This window comes from Miscanthus floridulus, chromosome 11 (genome assembly GCF_019320115.1).
Source record: "Miscanthus floridulus cultivar M001 chromosome 11, ASM1932011v1, whole genome shotgun sequence".
In the NCBI taxonomy this organism is placed as follows: Eukaryota; Viridiplantae; Streptophyta; class Magnoliopsida; order Poales; family Poaceae; genus Miscanthus; species Miscanthus floridulus.
In genome coordinates this window covers 23,394,828-23,412,721 of record NC_089590.1, presented here as the reverse complement: position 1 = coordinate 23,412,721, position 17,894 = coordinate 23,394,828, and positions in this window count along the sequence as shown.

Genomic DNA, 17,894 nt, shown 5'->3' with positions numbered 1-17,894 from the left:
AGCAGGCGAGGGCGAGCGCTGGAGCTTAGTCGGCTGGTTGCGAAGGAGGTCCGTGGCCACGCTAGGGCCCTGGCTTGGCCAATCGCAGGTAGTAGCAGCCCAGCCATGGCTTGTGTGAGCGGCAGTGGGAGCTGGCCGGTGCCATCAATGGCGTCCGCATCCTGGAGCACGCGTGCGACGCCAGAGAGCGAGGGAGGGAGCTGCATAGCGAGTGAGGGAGAGAGGGAAACACGGCGTCCACTTCAGGAGAGCTCTAGGACATAATAGGGAGGCAAGGCACATGACAGCGGCATGCAGCAATGGTGGGGGCGCGCTCGGTGCAAGGTTGCCACAAAGGCAAATCATCGGACACCTGGTGTGCGTAAAACCGACCTGCTTTGATCCTATTTTTGGCATATTCCACTTGGATCCAGACCTAGGAGCCTATACCAAAGTTGTTGCCCTGTAAGTCCTCTCCAACTTTTGTTAAGGGTAACTGGCCATTAAGGATTGATAGTGGCTAATTAAGCCCCAAAGTGATAGTGTTAGTGTGTTGACAGCGGTTCAGGAAACCCAAGATTGAGGACCAAAACAGAGTCAAACTTAGTCCAACTTTTTATATGCTCTTCTCCACAATGTATGCTCCAACTTTTATCTTTGGACGAAATTGAGTTGCTTCACAAAATTTGGAGAACACAGAATGCCAATGTTGTTGCTTAGTGAAACTCCCAAACTTGAATATTTTTGGACTCTAAAAACAACAGCAGATTCAAAGTTTAAGCCTCGGTTAGACTTTCTTACAAGTTGATCTGGCTCTTGGTCTAAAAACAAAGTTTGTTCTACTCCACTCAAACTTAAACTTTTATTTAAGGTGGAACTCCATACAAGCACTATAAGCAATTGGTCAACATAGGTCAAAATAGTATCATGGTAAAGCATAAATTAGAGTTTTAGACCAATTAAGGCATTTTCTTGACTTCTGCTCAACATCAGCCCTTCATGACTTTTGTTGTAGAGTTCAATTAGATTCATTTGAGCAAGGTAGCAAGGTTTGGTTGATGATCTATAATTCCATTCACTTAATAAAGCAATCCAAGAAAGATTATAACTTATCATTTCATGTGACTTCTTGATTCCAAACTTCATGAAACCTTTCCACAGGTCATGATGGATGCATGTTGATGTAATGTACATGAAATAAGCATGTTTAACATTACTCTAGCATAATCTTAACAAGGGTCCACATGGAAGTAGGGTGTGTTGTCCAAGTTTAAGTTGTAGCTCACTCTTATAGATTTGATCTTGACACCTTCATCGCCACTTAACATGTCATGTTTGGGCTCAAACCCATTGCTTAGCTGGTGACAAACACCTGGGGTGTTATAACCCTCCCCCTTATGAGAATCTCACCCTGAGATTCGGTGCAAAAAACTTTTAAGGGAAGAGAAACATGTCATCCATTTTCCAACATCAGTGATATCCTTAGGCTACTTAACTTCGGAGTATCAGAGAGGCTAATTTGGTCAAGACACTTTCTGATACTTGCTCTTTGTAGTAAGTTTTGTCTAAAGAATTTCCTTCGCTAGCTTCTATGAAGCATTGTTACTTTGGGAGGAATCCAAGATAGCACATCACTTCGTTCTTGAGATATGTAGAGTACTATGGAGTATAAACTAATTACCCATAATCTCTATTTCCCTAGTGAATATAACATGGACCATGTGAACTTAGCAGTAGACTGCAAGCTTCTGAAAACTACTCATTACAATTGTTCCATGTTTATTCACAAAATTCAAAAAGCAGTCCTCTACCAAAGTAGCTTGAGTACAACCTTTCATAAGGGATGAGATCACAGGCAGGGTTAACATTCTCTGAGGTTGTGAGAAACTGAGTAACCAACAGACAATATCTATGCCGATTGTAACCATTCAATCACTCAGATGCCAACTGATGGAAAACTACATAATGTTCCATGTGTGTAGTTCTACTTCTCTAATGATAACACTATATAATCTGAGTCTGTTGAGTAAGTGGTGAATGTGATAGCTGACTCTGTTGACTCAGTGTTTTTGATGATCATTATTTAAGGGAATCCTTCTATCCAATCGGCAACAGTTATCTGGGTTGGATCTGATGCAACCTCATGGGTAAAAACACATACAATGTACCAAGGACAAGTCTGCCTTGGAAAACATTGCTAAAGAAGGATGACAACAAGGTCTGAAGGTCAACAAAAGTTGCAAGTATACACCAACTAGAAAAACAGGTTGAGCACAATTTGCCTTCATGGTGCAGTGGCGTAGTAAGTTGGGTTGACTTGCACTATAGCAAAACTAGCTTTGTGGGACTACTTTTGATATTGAGGCTTCCTTTCTAATGTCAATCAACAACTCATAAACAAAATCTAAAATCTATTGTTTGACACTTTTCCAATTGTTAGCGACTCGCAAAGGCACAAATTGACTTGTAGAACACCTTAACTGCTCAAGCATTGTTGATATGAGACGGCAAAAGCAAGGCACAAGGGGTGCAAGGAGTCTTTTCTAGGGCATCTAAAGTATTAACAATCAACACATTGCCAACATGACCTGAACTACAATACAACCTACTAATATGAGGGATGCAAGTAGTCAGCAGAGAAATCACAGATTTTGTACCTCTCGGTAATCAGTTCATATCCTGCAAACTACTGCTCCATTGTGCACAAATTTTGGTAGGTATTTAGATCCAAGAGTCCTTTAACTACTAACCAAAATTCAGCTCAAACGGATACCATTTGACTATCCAAACAAATCATCTACCAAAACTGCTTTGCTTTGAAATTTTGTGACCAAACTGTCAAAACATCTCTCAAATCTGATGCTTTACTCAACCAATCCTCAAAAAAACTTAAGACATTGAAGTACCTTAAGCAAGGAATGGGATCACCAAGTTTGGTGTGAATTCAACCATTTTTTATCCACTAATCACTGGCTTAAAGATAAACGGTTTAGTGCCATGAAATCTCGATAGATTTTCTGCTCTCCTTTTCCTTTGATTTACACATTGGGAAGTGTGTTCTATGCTCTCTAATTCTCTTTATGATAGTGGTAGATTTATCGCTGAGGATGGAGGCTAGGTTTTTTTCCTCATATGCTTCCAAGGGAACAACTTCAACCATTGATGTAGGCACCAGCTCACAATGCACCAGCATTGGACTGGTGGGCTATTTTTGCAGGGCACAATGCATACTTCATGTGGAGGGGTAGTCCTATAGGATAAGGGATGTCTTTGATTATCCTTCTGTGCTTCATCCAATAAAATCTAGAACAATCCTTTGATAGCACCATATACATAACAATGCTGACCAAAACTAGGGACGTGGTTTCTCTAGCTCTCTACTTAGCTGATATATATCAGCCCCTGCCACCCCCCAAATCAATCAAGAATGAAAACCCTGATCAAGTCATTTGAGAAGATAGAAACCCTAATCATCCTTAGAGCTCCACCATATTCTAGGGCATAGCTAGCTAGGCTAGGTCTAGAGGGAGAAAAGCTTCACTTGGATTCCTTATCGTGTCAAGAGCATGGCTTGGTACAACCTTTGTACCCCCTCTCCTTTGTATCTCTCATTACTTTTATATGTTTGGTACAATTGTTATGACATTATTGTCCAAATCATTCATGCTCCTAGTTATAATGTTCATCGTCTACTTTGATTATATGCTTAGTATAGTTAGATTATCATCATGTTCATGCATAAGTTCGTATAGTGCCCGCTCTTTGGATCCAAGGGTGAGTGGTCGACATTGTGTAAGCATGGTGATTATATGTTGTTTACCTTCGGATGCACCCTATATTCTGGTCCAAGTGGTAGATCATGGATGTGACACTCATGTTGAGTCCTTTGTAGTCCACTCCTCGAATATAGGACAAGTAGGATCTAGTTAAGAAGGAAGACAAGCTCTGTTCTTAATCTTCCTTAGTAATATCCCTTATGTGTAGATATGAAGTTGATCTTAACCATGATTACTAAGTGTAATTGCACTAATCAACGCATGCTTTGACTTGTAATTAAGAATGACTTAGTAATTATTCCTCTAATATTCTACTTAGCCATGGTAATGACATAGAAAGGAGTACTCCGAGTGATCAATGATTAGTTATTATTCACCATTCATATATATTTATCTCTTGACTTACCCCTATTGTGAGTAGAAGTTTGGTTATGGTTTATTTCTCCATCATGTGTCTAAGTTATCAATATATTCCCACTGCCCGTCCTTCTCTATGGTAAAAATATAAATAATGATACCTGGAATACTCCCGGGTGAATTGGTACAATGGTATATTATTTGTGCGCTTGCGGATCCCTTTCATCTTATTATACATATTCTATATAGTCACATGAAATACTAAAAGTACTTCTTAGTGTCATTCCAGAAGCGGTACTAGGTAGCACCAACAAGCATTTCTGGCACCATCGCTAGGGATGACAACTTAGTAAAAGTGATGCTAGGAAATGTCATCTACATTAGGTGGCTACTTAAACAAGTGCAAGTTAATAAAAAACAAGAAGCATTTCTAGCGCCATTGCCGGGGAAGGTAGCTAGGCAAGAAGGAAATATTGATAAATTTATACCTATTGATGTGATCGAGATAACCATTGACCTCTGCTCAAACAGACTTACCTTTGTTCTGTCTACTTTTATATCTTATGCAGGGTAATGTATGACCAGTTTTGACCTTCTAACAAACTATGTTGAAGATCTAGAAGCATTAAATGGAGAACTAGAGCTAAACTCAAGAAAGTCTCTGCTTTAGAATCAGAAGACAACCAGACCAGGCGAAGCTTAACACTAGTTTTTGAAGCCATGGGTGACAAGTGTCGTAGAACCGTCTAATTTATAAGAGCTCAAGAACAAAAACGATCATCGAAACGATCAAATTCTCACACTTGAGCCCATATAAACCCGGTAGTCAACTAAAACCACGAAGGATTTCAAACCAACTCGCATACAACCAAGATCACAGTAGTTCAACATAACACATCACACGTTGCAATATTTCACAAACAGTTCATAGATAGATTACAACACATCAGAGCCATAGTTATTACAAACCAAGTTTTGCAAAGTAGTGGAAGCAAAGAGTTTAACTCAGACACACGAGTTCAAATACAAGTACTAGCTTGCCGACCACATCCCACAAAAGCATACGGATAAGATAAGCAGAGATCATGCCGGTGATCTAGTCTTCGTCACCCGCCGGGTGGAGATAGTACTTACAGAAGCATTGATAAAGGAGGTCATCTGCAACAAGAGGGAATAAACCCTGAGTACGAGAATGTACTCAGCTAGACTTACCCATCGGAAACCAAAATAATTGACACCAAGGATCATGCATAGCTTAATTTAGTGGATCTGGCTAACACTTTCATTTTGTGGAAAAGCATAAGTAATAATGATCAACTCTTAACCTGAGCTAGCAGTGACTTTTAGCCATTAACCTGTCATCTATATTAGTACCTGTGCTAAGCAATCACTTGATTAAGATGCAAACATTATTAACCATAGCAGGTATAAACTGTGGCAACATTATCATCATTCTCCATTTAATCATATCATTAAATTAAGTGAATCTACGTTGTCGCTGCTCAGTCAAGTTCTCACTATCCGAGAGAGATGGCGATTCGAATCGATTCATATCTAGCTGGAGGGGTATTCCTAACACAAACCCTGCTTCCCCCGTTAGGGTCGCAACAAGTCACCTTTGGTACAATTCAGGAGTCGCAGGTATGATCAGTGCCGCAAAACCAGAGAACCACTCTACCATGAGTGCTCGGTGAATTAACTCGCCCTTGGGCTTACGCCAATGGTTCTCTGCACATCCTTACTACCATCCAGATTGCGACCAACTGCTTGTGCTCTCGGCCTGAACCGAGCTACAAGGCTTCACGATCGGAATGACTTATCCGGCCAACTAAGTGTTAAGCAATGTTCAACATGACATGGAGACGTACAGCGTATCAGTCCTTAAATGACACAGACGGAGTCACTATGTCCAAACCTACACAAGACTCTGCCCGATCTTAATTCATTATTAACATGGTTCTTTTCCACGATAGCAAATATAGCCAACCGTGACCCACCTCATCCTAAAGCTCACAGGTGATAGGAAATCACCCGACTTCTACCACACTAAGCATGGCTAAGCATTTAACCCGTTCCTGAACTTAAATTGGATTCAAGTGCGATATCTGGACAAGGATAGATATATAATGCAACAATTGGTTCCAACCAATTTCTATACTTAATGCATCATCAATAATAAAAGATACTCAATATATTTGTAAAACATGGGAGACTTAGAATGCTCCAAGGCTTGCCTTTCAACAAAGAGGATGGGCGGTGATCAGGGCACTCGGGCAACTCCTCCTCGCCAGCTGCTTCGTCAGTTGCCTGAATCTCAGGCTCCTCCTCCTGGCTCGCTCCCTCAAACTCCAGAAGCGTCACTCCCTCCGGCACACCTATTGCATGTATGCACAAGATAAATATCATGGATGCACATGAATAAAGTTAGGGATGCTCGGGGAATGCACATGCTTACTGCAGTCCGCATATTCTAACATAAGCTCCATTCAAATCACTTTAACTTACCAAGTTTATACAACCTAATGTACAATTGCTCATCTTCAGTTAAGGACCTAGTACCTGCATCTATGCATGTTCTCAAGTTAGGCTAGCACCTAAACAATCAACAAGAACATTGCAACAAAGCATACACACAAACATTCGCATTTCAGCAAAACAGGAACTATACAGCGGTACAATAAACTGATCATAACTGGAGATCTACAAATTGAAATGACAAGCAACATGACAATTTGGAAAGCTGATGAAATTGCCTACAATTCATTTTCAGACCTCAAGACATGATTCCAACCTTTACCAGGTCGAATTTACATAACCACATACTCAGGTCCAAACAAGACAGAGAGCAAGCAAAACTGTGATCCAACTTTGAATGACTGTAACTCTTAAACTACTAGGCTAAATGCCACCAAATTTTAACAGGAGATAGATACATAAGTTATTAAAACTTTGGTATTCACGACTTTCCCAGAAAACCAAATTATCATGGTGAACTTTGCAAAGTTCCCAGAACTATCCAGAAAGACATAATGCAAGAAAATAATTATTAACTTATGTTGCAAACATATAAATGGACAAAACCAACTTTACTAACTCATTACACATATCAACATAACAGTAGAAAGTAAAGTGTTCACCACCAATTCATTTCTTTTAATGCCTTTCTTAATTTATTTAATTATTTAAGAGGAATAATAAACATATATGAAAACTGCATCACTTAATCTACAAAAATTACAGTAGGTACTACATGCTCAATGTAGAGTACTGTAAAATTTGATATCATTTGAACAAGTATAACATCCTACACAAAAATGGCAAGGCATAAAGGCTTAAAATAATATAAATAGGAAACCCTAGTGAAATGTGTCAAGCAACATATTTTATATTTTTCTTAGCATCCTTAAGGTACTAGGACAACCTCCAATAAATTTCATAGTCATTAGATTCATAGATTAATTAATAAATTCACACAAGGATCATCTAATGATAAAAGGAAAATCTATAACTCAAAAACTATTCATGCACTGACTCTAAAATTTTGACCAGAGCTTCTACTCATCAAGAAGAACTCACCGTCCAAATTTCGTAATTTTTAGAGAACATGAACTCTAGATATGAATTAAACAAGTTTGCATTCATTTCAAAACACATTTCAAGTTTCATTTTAATTCTTCCAGAAACTCTACTATAAGTGCTAATATTATATTTTTCCTAAATACTACACTTCGCCAAGATCCTAACAAAATTGGAACCACCCAATTGGGATCTACAAAACAAGAGATATAAATTTTACAAAACAGCATTTAAAACTGAAATATTTGAACTAGCTTTCAATCCTTAAGTCACTAACAACCGGGGTCCACCGGTCAGCCGGGTCCACGCATCAATGACTGAAAAGTAGAGCCACGGCGCGGGACGACGTGGTTCGATCGGAGTTCGCCGATGGCGAGGTTTTCCGATGACACCAACGACACGACGAGCATCCCCATGACATTGCGCACCTACCGAGCTACCTAGCTCGGCCTATTGCCGGCGCTAAGCACGATGGCGGCAGTCATGGCGGCACGGCGGTGCGGCTCAACGGCGTGGCGCCGGAGCTGGCAATGAGGGCTCGATCCAAGGGTCGGCCAAGACTCTATAGACCATGACCAAGCTAGTGCACATGCTACCTAAGCAAGTGGCGGTCAAAGATGAGCTGGCCACAGTGACGGGATGCGGTGGCGGAAGAACAGCGAGGCCCGCGCGCGGCACAATAGCTCACCTTGCGATTCAAGCGAGCAAATGTGGGTGCGGTGCGATGGTAGGAGTACGGCAAAGCTGCTGTGGTGGTGATTGAACGACAAGGCGCGAGCAGGGGCCAGCAATGGCGACAGCGGCATGCTCACGCTGCGCTGTGCTGCGGCGGACGCTGCGGGGAGCGAATGGAGGAGCAGGAAATGGAAATAGAAGCACTGGGAAACAAGGGGGGATGCTGGGGCCTGTGTTGGCGCGCAGGAGCCCAACTTGGCCTAGATGGTCAGGCCGGCAGCGATGTGCGGCGCCACGCAATGCTGAAATTCTAAAGTCGGTTGGCTACTGTAGACACGATTCAGAGTCCTCGTTCAGAGCCTGACAACGCAACTTGATAGTGTTAAAACTCCTAAACCGTGATGATCTAGCTCATGGCATAGTTGACAAAGTTGGAGATCTAAATGAGGACTACAACTTTGCCAATTGGAGCTAGAGCTGGTTCGGCTTGGTTAGTGAGATACAAGGTTCCAAACATCGACACATGAAACTGAAAATCAGTTCCAAGACTTAGAAAATTTCTGAGTTTCTAAATAGACCTCAAAACTGACTTGTGGGCCCTTTTTGAGCATGTTCTGCACATTTTCATGAGATGGTCATAAAATAACTTTTGTTCCTTATAAAATTTTCTACAACTTTGCTTTAGGTTGCTCAGACATGCAAATAGACTAAGCTATACTTTTTAAATAGTCAAACAAAAGAGTTCTAGGGGTCAATACAAGTCAAACCATTACTTGAAAGCATAATTAGGCAATATGGTCAACATGAACATTGTTCCTAATGACATTCTAAGTGTAGCTAAGTTGTTTAAGAGGATAATTAGCCACACCACACATGGATCACACAAAAGTCAAGCCTCACATGTATTGAAACAAGGAAGAACAAGTGAAATGTTACTTTTGTTTCAAAGTCATGTTTCATATGTTTCTTGAGTTTGTGGCATAGTACTAACTAACCATGTTTCACTAAAGTATGTGACACATTTCAAGGGTGAACTACACATGTTGCACTTGAGTGTTGCACACTATTCATTTCATAAAACAAACACACATGGAATAGAAAAATATGTTGCAATGTTTTAAAAGCATGTTTCAACAATCCAAGCTCATGAATGGATGAATGATGCTCATGTTTATGAAACGCCAGTGCAAATGTGGAAGCCAAACACATGGGGTGTTATAGCCCTCCCCCCTTATAAAAATCTCGTCCCGAGATTTGACAAGCGTACCATTGTTGATAGAATTCCTTATAACCCTCCCTCAAATAATCTTCTCTTTCCCAAGTTGCATCGCGTTCACTACCCTAATTACTCCATATGACCTTGTAAAACTTGACCACCCAACTTTGAGTCACTTGCTCATGAGTGTCAATTACTCGGACTGGTTTTTCTTCAAAAGTCAAATTAGATTCTAACTTGATATCCCCCAGTGGGACACTCTCTTCAGGGATGCGAAGACATTTCTTCAACTGAGATACGTGAAAGACATTGAAGATAACACTCATCTCAAGAGGTAATTGGATCTTGTATGCTACCTTACCACTCTATCCTATAATTTGAAACGGACCGACATATCTCGGCGCAAGCTTTCGCTTCACACCAAATCGTTGGACACTATTCATGGGTGAGACTTTTAGATAAACAAAGTCTCCAACTTCGAACTCGATAGGTTTTCTATGACGATCAGCATAACTTTTCTACCTAGCTTGAGCTACGGCCATATGGGTTTGGATAGTACAGACTTGTTCTTTAGCTTCTTGAACAAAATCAATTCCATAATATCTCCTTTCACTAGCTTCAACCCAATTCACCGGCTTGCATCGGCAAAGTTCCACCGTGAGTAGCCATGGCACCACCACACATGGCCTCATCGTCTACTGCCTGGTCGAGCCATTTCCAAGCAATTTCAAGGCAGGCGTGGACATCCCCGTCCCTACAGCGCACATGCATGTAGGCATGCTGCGCACAACCCTGTGCCCCTCCCTGCATGAGCATGTGCAGCACCAAGGCCGAGCACCGTGCTCCTGCCTCGCTCCTTGCTAGCTTGCTGACATCAGCATGATGTGTCTTAACTTTATGGTCATTTTCCTTTAGAAAAAGAAATACAATGGAAATACACCAATACAAACCTCTTCACTCATGGACTGGGTCCATGGTGGACTGCTCACACACACTTCCACCGGTCCATGGCCAGCAGACTCGGTCCATAGTATAGTGCATGCGCACTTTGCATTCTAACCCTTATACTTATCTGTAATCGAGCTACTGTTTTGTGAGTCTCATATATCTTCCATGATAATTCCTAGAAGCTATAGTTAATTATGTTTCGGCCCAGTACAGAAATGTTTTCAATTAAATTGACGTTATAAATATTTATTTCCAAAAAATATTAATGATGTATAAATATACCTTTTATATGAAATGTTTATAAATATATTTTGTCTTAGTAAGAGAAACTGTTAAAAACAAATTTACACATGTTTTATATATCTACAAAAATGTTAATACCACGCTTTTCTTTTATAAAACTATTTAGAGACATGCTTTTTCAATATCTTGTCTTCATAAAAATAATTATGAAAATAATCTATTTTGATTTTATGAAGGAATTATAAAAGAGATGTGTATTTTGTCTTCATAAAATGATTAATGATGCCATAAAAATTATATCTATGATGACACTAACGTGTTCCTATTTATAAATTAATTTTAAAAAAAGACAAATGATCTCTTTAGCTTTTATAAAATAGTTTTGGGGTCCAAATATTTACACTTTGGACCCTGTCTTTTGAAAAGTAATTACAACTAAGCTCTTTTAATTATAAATAAATCCCTGAAACTTCAAAAGCTTATAACTTTTTAACGGTAGTTCCATTTTAGTTAGTTCTTACACTCACAAGTTCGTAGCGACAAGTAGTATATGTTAGTAATCTTTAAAGTATGCTTTTTTAATGATTGGTGTACTATTTTTAGGTTCTTGTGATGCTTGTACCAGTGGATTGCTATCGTTAGAAGAGGAGCTCTGCAAGAATATCAAGTTGGATAGCAAGCTTTTGGAAGGCAAGTGTAACATGAGTACCCTTGTTACCTAATAACCTTATATTCACATTTCATGTGCATGTGTCTAATTTGATGAACCCTTAAGGACTTTACCTAGAACTATTGTACCCTATATTCCTTAATTAGCTTAGGGTTTATGCATATGGGTAGTTGCTTAGTCTGCAATCACCAAACTATATAATGTTAAGCTTGACTAATGGATTATGGAATCAATGTTAAAATGATGCTTTTTAGCAACATGAATAGAAGGGGGCTAGAGCAATGGGACTTTTTGGGTGCTCTAGTCTGCCCTCCAAAAAGACTGAATCTTAAAGCAGCAACCCAAGACTTACCGTACAACCATGAGAACTATATGGCTCTGGTCTTAGCCTAGTATCTTGATCTGTTCTAGTTCATCAGTAGCTTACCAAAAGGGCAAGAGGGGGCACTAGTTGGTATGTTTCTTTTCCTGTCAGGGTGTGTACTATGCCATGACCATGAGTGGCACTCCTAGAGGAGGGCTGCATATGGCTAGATGGTAGAAATCTTAGTGGCTACTACTTATTAGAATGACTAGTGAAAAGCTTCGTAGTGATCCCTACCGACTTACCTTGGAAGTGAGTCAAGAGGCTGATCACCTCGGGCAAAGGGCAATCATGGCTCACGGTGAAAGTGTACAAACTCTTAGAGTATAAAACTAATATATTAGTCGTGCTCACAGACACGAGCGGCCTAGATCCTTTTTGAGATAGATAATTCTATGGATGGTTTGGGATATGATCAACCTTGATGTTAAATATACTTTCACCTTGGGAGCTTAAGCATAACCTAGCAACATAGGTTTAACAAATAAAATATGACCAACTAAAAGTGTTTACCGCAGTTCAGTCGTGTCTAGCCTTTTGAGCCTTGCAACCCCTCATGTTATACTTGTTGAGTGTGGTGCATGCACACTTGCTTTATAATCAACAAAAAAATCCTGGATGGGTACCAGATGGTGATTCAAAGGAGTTCCCTAAGATGTTACAAGAGTACTAGGAGAGCGCTCACCTAGTCAACCGTCCCTATGGAGTATGGAGTCTCGAAGAGAAGGTTAAGAATTAGTTTCCGCTATGCTTTTGTAATACTTGTAAGTCCTGTTGTAACTATGTTCGATATATAATAAAGCATTGTCTTTGATAATCTCCATATTTGTCACTATATGTGTTGTGTGGATATCCTAGGCACACATATAGTTAGTGCTTGGTCTTCTTTGGAAAACCAAGTGCAACAGGTACATAGCCTGCAACCAAAAAATTAACAATATTCATGTACCAGGGGTTAGATTTTGTGATCTTGAAGAGCATGTCGTTCCATAGTGAATTGTTGATAGGCAATTCCTGTGGATTTGTAAACTGCATTCTGGACAAATGATTGGCAACAGAAGTTTCTACTCTCTTTTTTATCTTTTATTTCTAAGTCAAATTCTCAGAGTAGCTAAATCCATCTTATAAGTCATGGTTTAGCATCTTTCTTAGTGAGCAGGCATTTGAAAGTAGCATGATCAGTATAACCAATCACCTTAGCTCCTACTAACTAAGATCTAAACTTATCAATAGCAAAAACTATAGCTAGGAGTTCTTTTTCACTTGTTGCATAATTAAGTTGAGGTTCTATCAAAGTTTTGCTAGCGTAAGCAATTGCATTATTCTTCTTATCTTTTGTTTTACCCAAAACTGCCCCCACAACATAATCACTTGTATCACACATAATTTCAAAAGGTAGCGACCAATTAGGGGTTGAATAATTGGTGCAGAGATGAGTGCTTTCTTTAGAATTTTGAAAGATTTCAAGCATGCATCATCAAATTTAGAGGGAACATCCTTAGCCAAAAGATTTGTAAGTGGTTTAGCAATATGTGAAAAAACCTTTTATGAAGCGGCGATAAAACCCTGCATGACCAAGAAAACTACGGATCCCTCTGATATTTATGGGAGGTGGTAATTGTTCAATTACTTCAATTTTAGCTCTATCTACCTCAATCCCTCGTTTGTACACCAAGTGTCCAAGCACTATGCCTTCTCTAACCATGGAATGACATTTTCCCAATTAAGGACTAAGTGCTTTTCTTCAATTCTTTGCAAAACCTTGTCTATTTTTTCAAGACAATCATCAAAAGTTTTCCCATAAATAGAAAAAATCATCCATGAAAACTTCCATGATTTCTTCAATCATATCAAAAAATATAGACATCATGCATCTTTGAAAAGAAGCTAGAGCATTACATAGTCCAAAAGACATTCTGCGATAAGCATAAGTTCCATATGGGCATGTATAGGTCATTTTGCTTTGGTCATCTGGATGGATCAGAATCTGGTGAAAACCTAAATACCCATCAAGGAAATAGAAGAAAGAGTGATTTGCTAATCGCTCTAACATTTCATCAAAGAAGGGCAATAGAAAATGATTTTTCTTTGTTGCCTTGTTAAGTTTTTGGTAATCAACACTCATCCACCATCCAGTGATGGTTCTCTAGGGGATTAATTCATTCTTTTCGTTTTTAACAATAGTCAGGCACAACCTAAATAGGGCTTACCCACTCACTGTACGGAATGGGGTAGATGATCCCAGCATGTAGGAGTTTCAAAACCTCTTACTTAACAACCTCTCTCATCACATTATTAAGCCTATGTTGTGGCTCCCTAGAAGGTATAAAATCAGGATCTGTAGGGATGCGATGGGTGCAAAGAGCAGGGCTAAATCCCTTAAGGTCTTGGAGCGAGTAGCCAAAAGCAGAGCGGTGCTTTTCTAAGATAGTTAGCAAGCAGAGGGTTTCTTTCTAAGAGAGTTTATCACTTATGATCATAGAAGAATCCTTATCATTATTGAGAAAAGAATATCTAAGGCTAGAAGGTAGGGGTTTAAGCTCAATGGTGGGCTTAGGTGGTTCTAGCAATTCATCTAAGGGTTCAGGTTCTGTAGGATTTTCATCTTCTTCTTCGATCAAGAACTGGGCATAATCTTCAAGTTTGGGTTCGATCAAGTCATCAAGAGATGCAACCATAACTTCCTGCGTTTGATTTTCCTCGGGAATTGGCTTAGTCTCAGCATTTAGAGAATGAGTAATGAGTATAGAAATTTTAAAGTTTTTCCTAAGGCTTATTTTTCATTTCCCTATTTGTCCTTCTTGGATAAGTCTTTCAATTGGTTGTCCTATCAATAGGTCAAACTCTATGATATCAAAGATATAAAAGCTCAAATGAACCATGGTTCCTTGTACCTAGATTGGGAGGACATACAGAATTCCAAAACTTGGGAGAATGTGTCCTAAAAGACTTTTCAATAACTTTATTGTTGGGGTTAATGGTATGTCTATCAATAAATCATGAGCAAAAGATGCAGACATGATATTAACACCCACAACTGGACTATAAAGAGCATCTAAAGGAGCTTTGTCAATTTAGCAATCTGGGGTTCCTCCTCTAATGGCTTCTTTTTTACTTCTTTAGGGGTGTTCTCTAGAATTTTAGTAAGAATGCTTCTCCCTGAATTGGTAGAAACAAGAAGGAGCGAGCCTCCTGAGGCGGTATCAAGACACTTCAAGGTTTCCCTATCAAGACCCATGTAAAAATGTTGAAGAAGAATGGGTCTTGAATGGCAAGGTCAGGGCCAGTATTAATGAGAGCATTAAAACGTTCCCAAGCCATGCCTAGTGATTCTTTTTCTTGTTGTTTAAATGATAGAACCTCTAAACGAAGGCTAACAACTCTAGAGATGGGAAAGAAATGCAAGAAAAAGCTTGAACACAAGGCTTCCCAATCTCCCTGTCTACTTCCTATAGTGAGCTTGTACCAACGTTTGGCTTTTTCCTATCAAAGAGAAAGGAAAAAGCTTCCATCGTAATGTTTTGTCTGACATGCCCATAATGCGTAGGCATGCACAGGTTTGCTCAAACTCATTTAGGTGGAAGTAAGGATTTTCATCATCTTCGTCTAAAAAAGATTGATTCTAGACCATGTTGATTAAACACAGGCACAGCTCATAGCTAGGTGTTAGGATAGGCTTTGAAGATTCTAGTGGCTCTAGGTGTGCGCTCGTAGGTGCAACATATTGATGGATAGGAGTGGATTCTAAATCCTTAATAAAAAGAAAGGAATAAAAAGATAAAAGAATAATGATACAAGGTTATGCTAGGTTCAAAGTTAACTCAGCAACCGTTTCCCCAATAACGGCTTCAGAAATGCTTGTTGGTATATATTAACGCAAACAGAATAATCCGCAAGTGCACCGATATTATACCGATGTAGCATTTCACCGGAAGTATCCCAGTTTTATATCGAACTCAAGGAAATGTGTGTGAGAATAACTAAATCTAACTTAACCCAGCTTTGTAACAAGGCTTAGATAACAGGAGTGTAAAGGAGATCGCAAAGGTCTTCTAGTTCCAACTTTGGTAAGCTATGTCTTCTATTGTTCAATTCTAGGGATATTACTAAAGAAAACATAGGCATAGTATGTTTTCTATAGTAACTAAGTCCTACTAGGCCTACAAATGGGAGGTGGACTACAAAGGATTCAACAAGGCTGTAAGAGTCACCCTCGTGAGCTACCACTGATCCGGAAAGTAGGGTACATCCACAAGTAACCGAGTCTAAGCACCACGCTTACACTATGAATACTACTTTAACCTAGGAGCTACATGGATTAAAGTACTCTAAAGAGTTTGAAACCTGAATAACAATATGAACAAGATGCTTACTTGAATTAGAAGTTGATTACTAGAGAAATCTTAGAAGCAAGCTTAAGAAGAACTTGATCGCGCCAAGGTACAAGACGTAGAGAGAGCACCAACAGGCTGACACATCCTCCAAACTCTTCCCTATCACTCTATCTCTCTATTTCTAATACAAGACTAGATCCTATTGAGGACTAATCTTCTCTTGATTCCTAGCTCTAATTTTGGTTGAAATATGAATTAGGGTTTCTGGCCCTTAGGCTCTTAGGATCATTGCCTTCTGTATATCCTAGAGGAGGGGGTACAAGCAGGTATATATTGGGCCCTTTAAGCATCCTAGACCCTTAGATCAAATTGACTTAAAAGAACGGCGTAGATGTGATCCTAGAGGTGGTGGAGAACTGACATAGCGAGGAGAGGCCAATAGGTGGGACCCATAGGCTGGCTAGCCTATCAATGGAGCCGACTGGCCCCACATGGTAGTGGCTTTAGGCCTGCTTTGGTGGAGAGCCTCTTGGAGTCTTCTAGAGTCTACCTACATTGGTCCCGCTGTGAAATTATGTGATTTCCTTTGACGAATAGGTCCTCCTTGGTAGTTTTCTGATTAAATCCTGCTGGAAACATAGATTCTCCAAAACTCATGGAATTTGTTAGTTAAAACCCCTAAGTCTATGTTGGTGATCCATTTTAGTCATTTATGCAAGGTATATTGATAGTTTGTGATTAACATTAACTACCTTCAATAGACCACTTACCTTAAGATGTTACCTTCATCATTGGAGTATGAGGGCACCATGTGATGAAGGGCAGATGACTTGTGGTGATCTTTTCTTGCTTGACTAACTTCGCATCTTGAGATATTCATGAGCATCTTGTCTCATATGGTGTACTCCTTCTTTCTCATCCTCTTGTCATGCCATCCTTTTTGTCCTTCCTTTTTGGATCTTTGCACTTTGTTTGGACCTTATGCTCCTCTCATTGTTTCATTCCTATCAGTGAAGGCTTGTAGTTCATTGAGTAGGATCTTCTCTTTTCTTTGTACCATTCGAGCAGTTACTTGTTCTTCTCTCATCAACCCTTCTTGATTTTTGTTGGTTCTTGGTCGACAAATTGGTGTTCATTGGAGATGCAAATTCAAGTTCCTCCTTGATGGTCTTTGTCTTCTAGCGGCATGGCAAAGAGTTGTTCTTTGTTTGCCAGCTGACTTGATGGTCAAGGAAGGAACCTCATTGGTACATGCATGAAAGCTTCATCTCCAATGACTTAGGGACATCATCTTGTAGCCATGGTTGTTCATGGTGTCACGAGACATAGTGGGTAGTCCACCACTGATTGATGTTTGTTGACACAAGGATACATGCCATGCTATAATGGCATCTTGTCATTCTTGTCCTTGCTGCCAACGTGCAAGATGTTGTCTTTGAAGATAATGAAAGCAGGTCTCAGATTGGCTAATATGAGGTGAGTTGCACCCTACTTCACATCAGCATCCTAATTTGAATTTTGGAAAGACTCAATGCTAGGCTACCTTCAACGTTGCTCATGGCCTATCACTTTGTTCATCAACTTCCTATGAGTGAGTGCTTTTATTGTGGACCTATTTTATGGTACTCATCTCCTTCTTCTTTGTTCCATTGATGAAGTGGTGGTTTGGCAAGTTCATACCAAAACATGAACATGCACAACGTAGATTTATTCTTTCTTGCAAAATGTTAATGGACACATACCTAAAGGAATACAA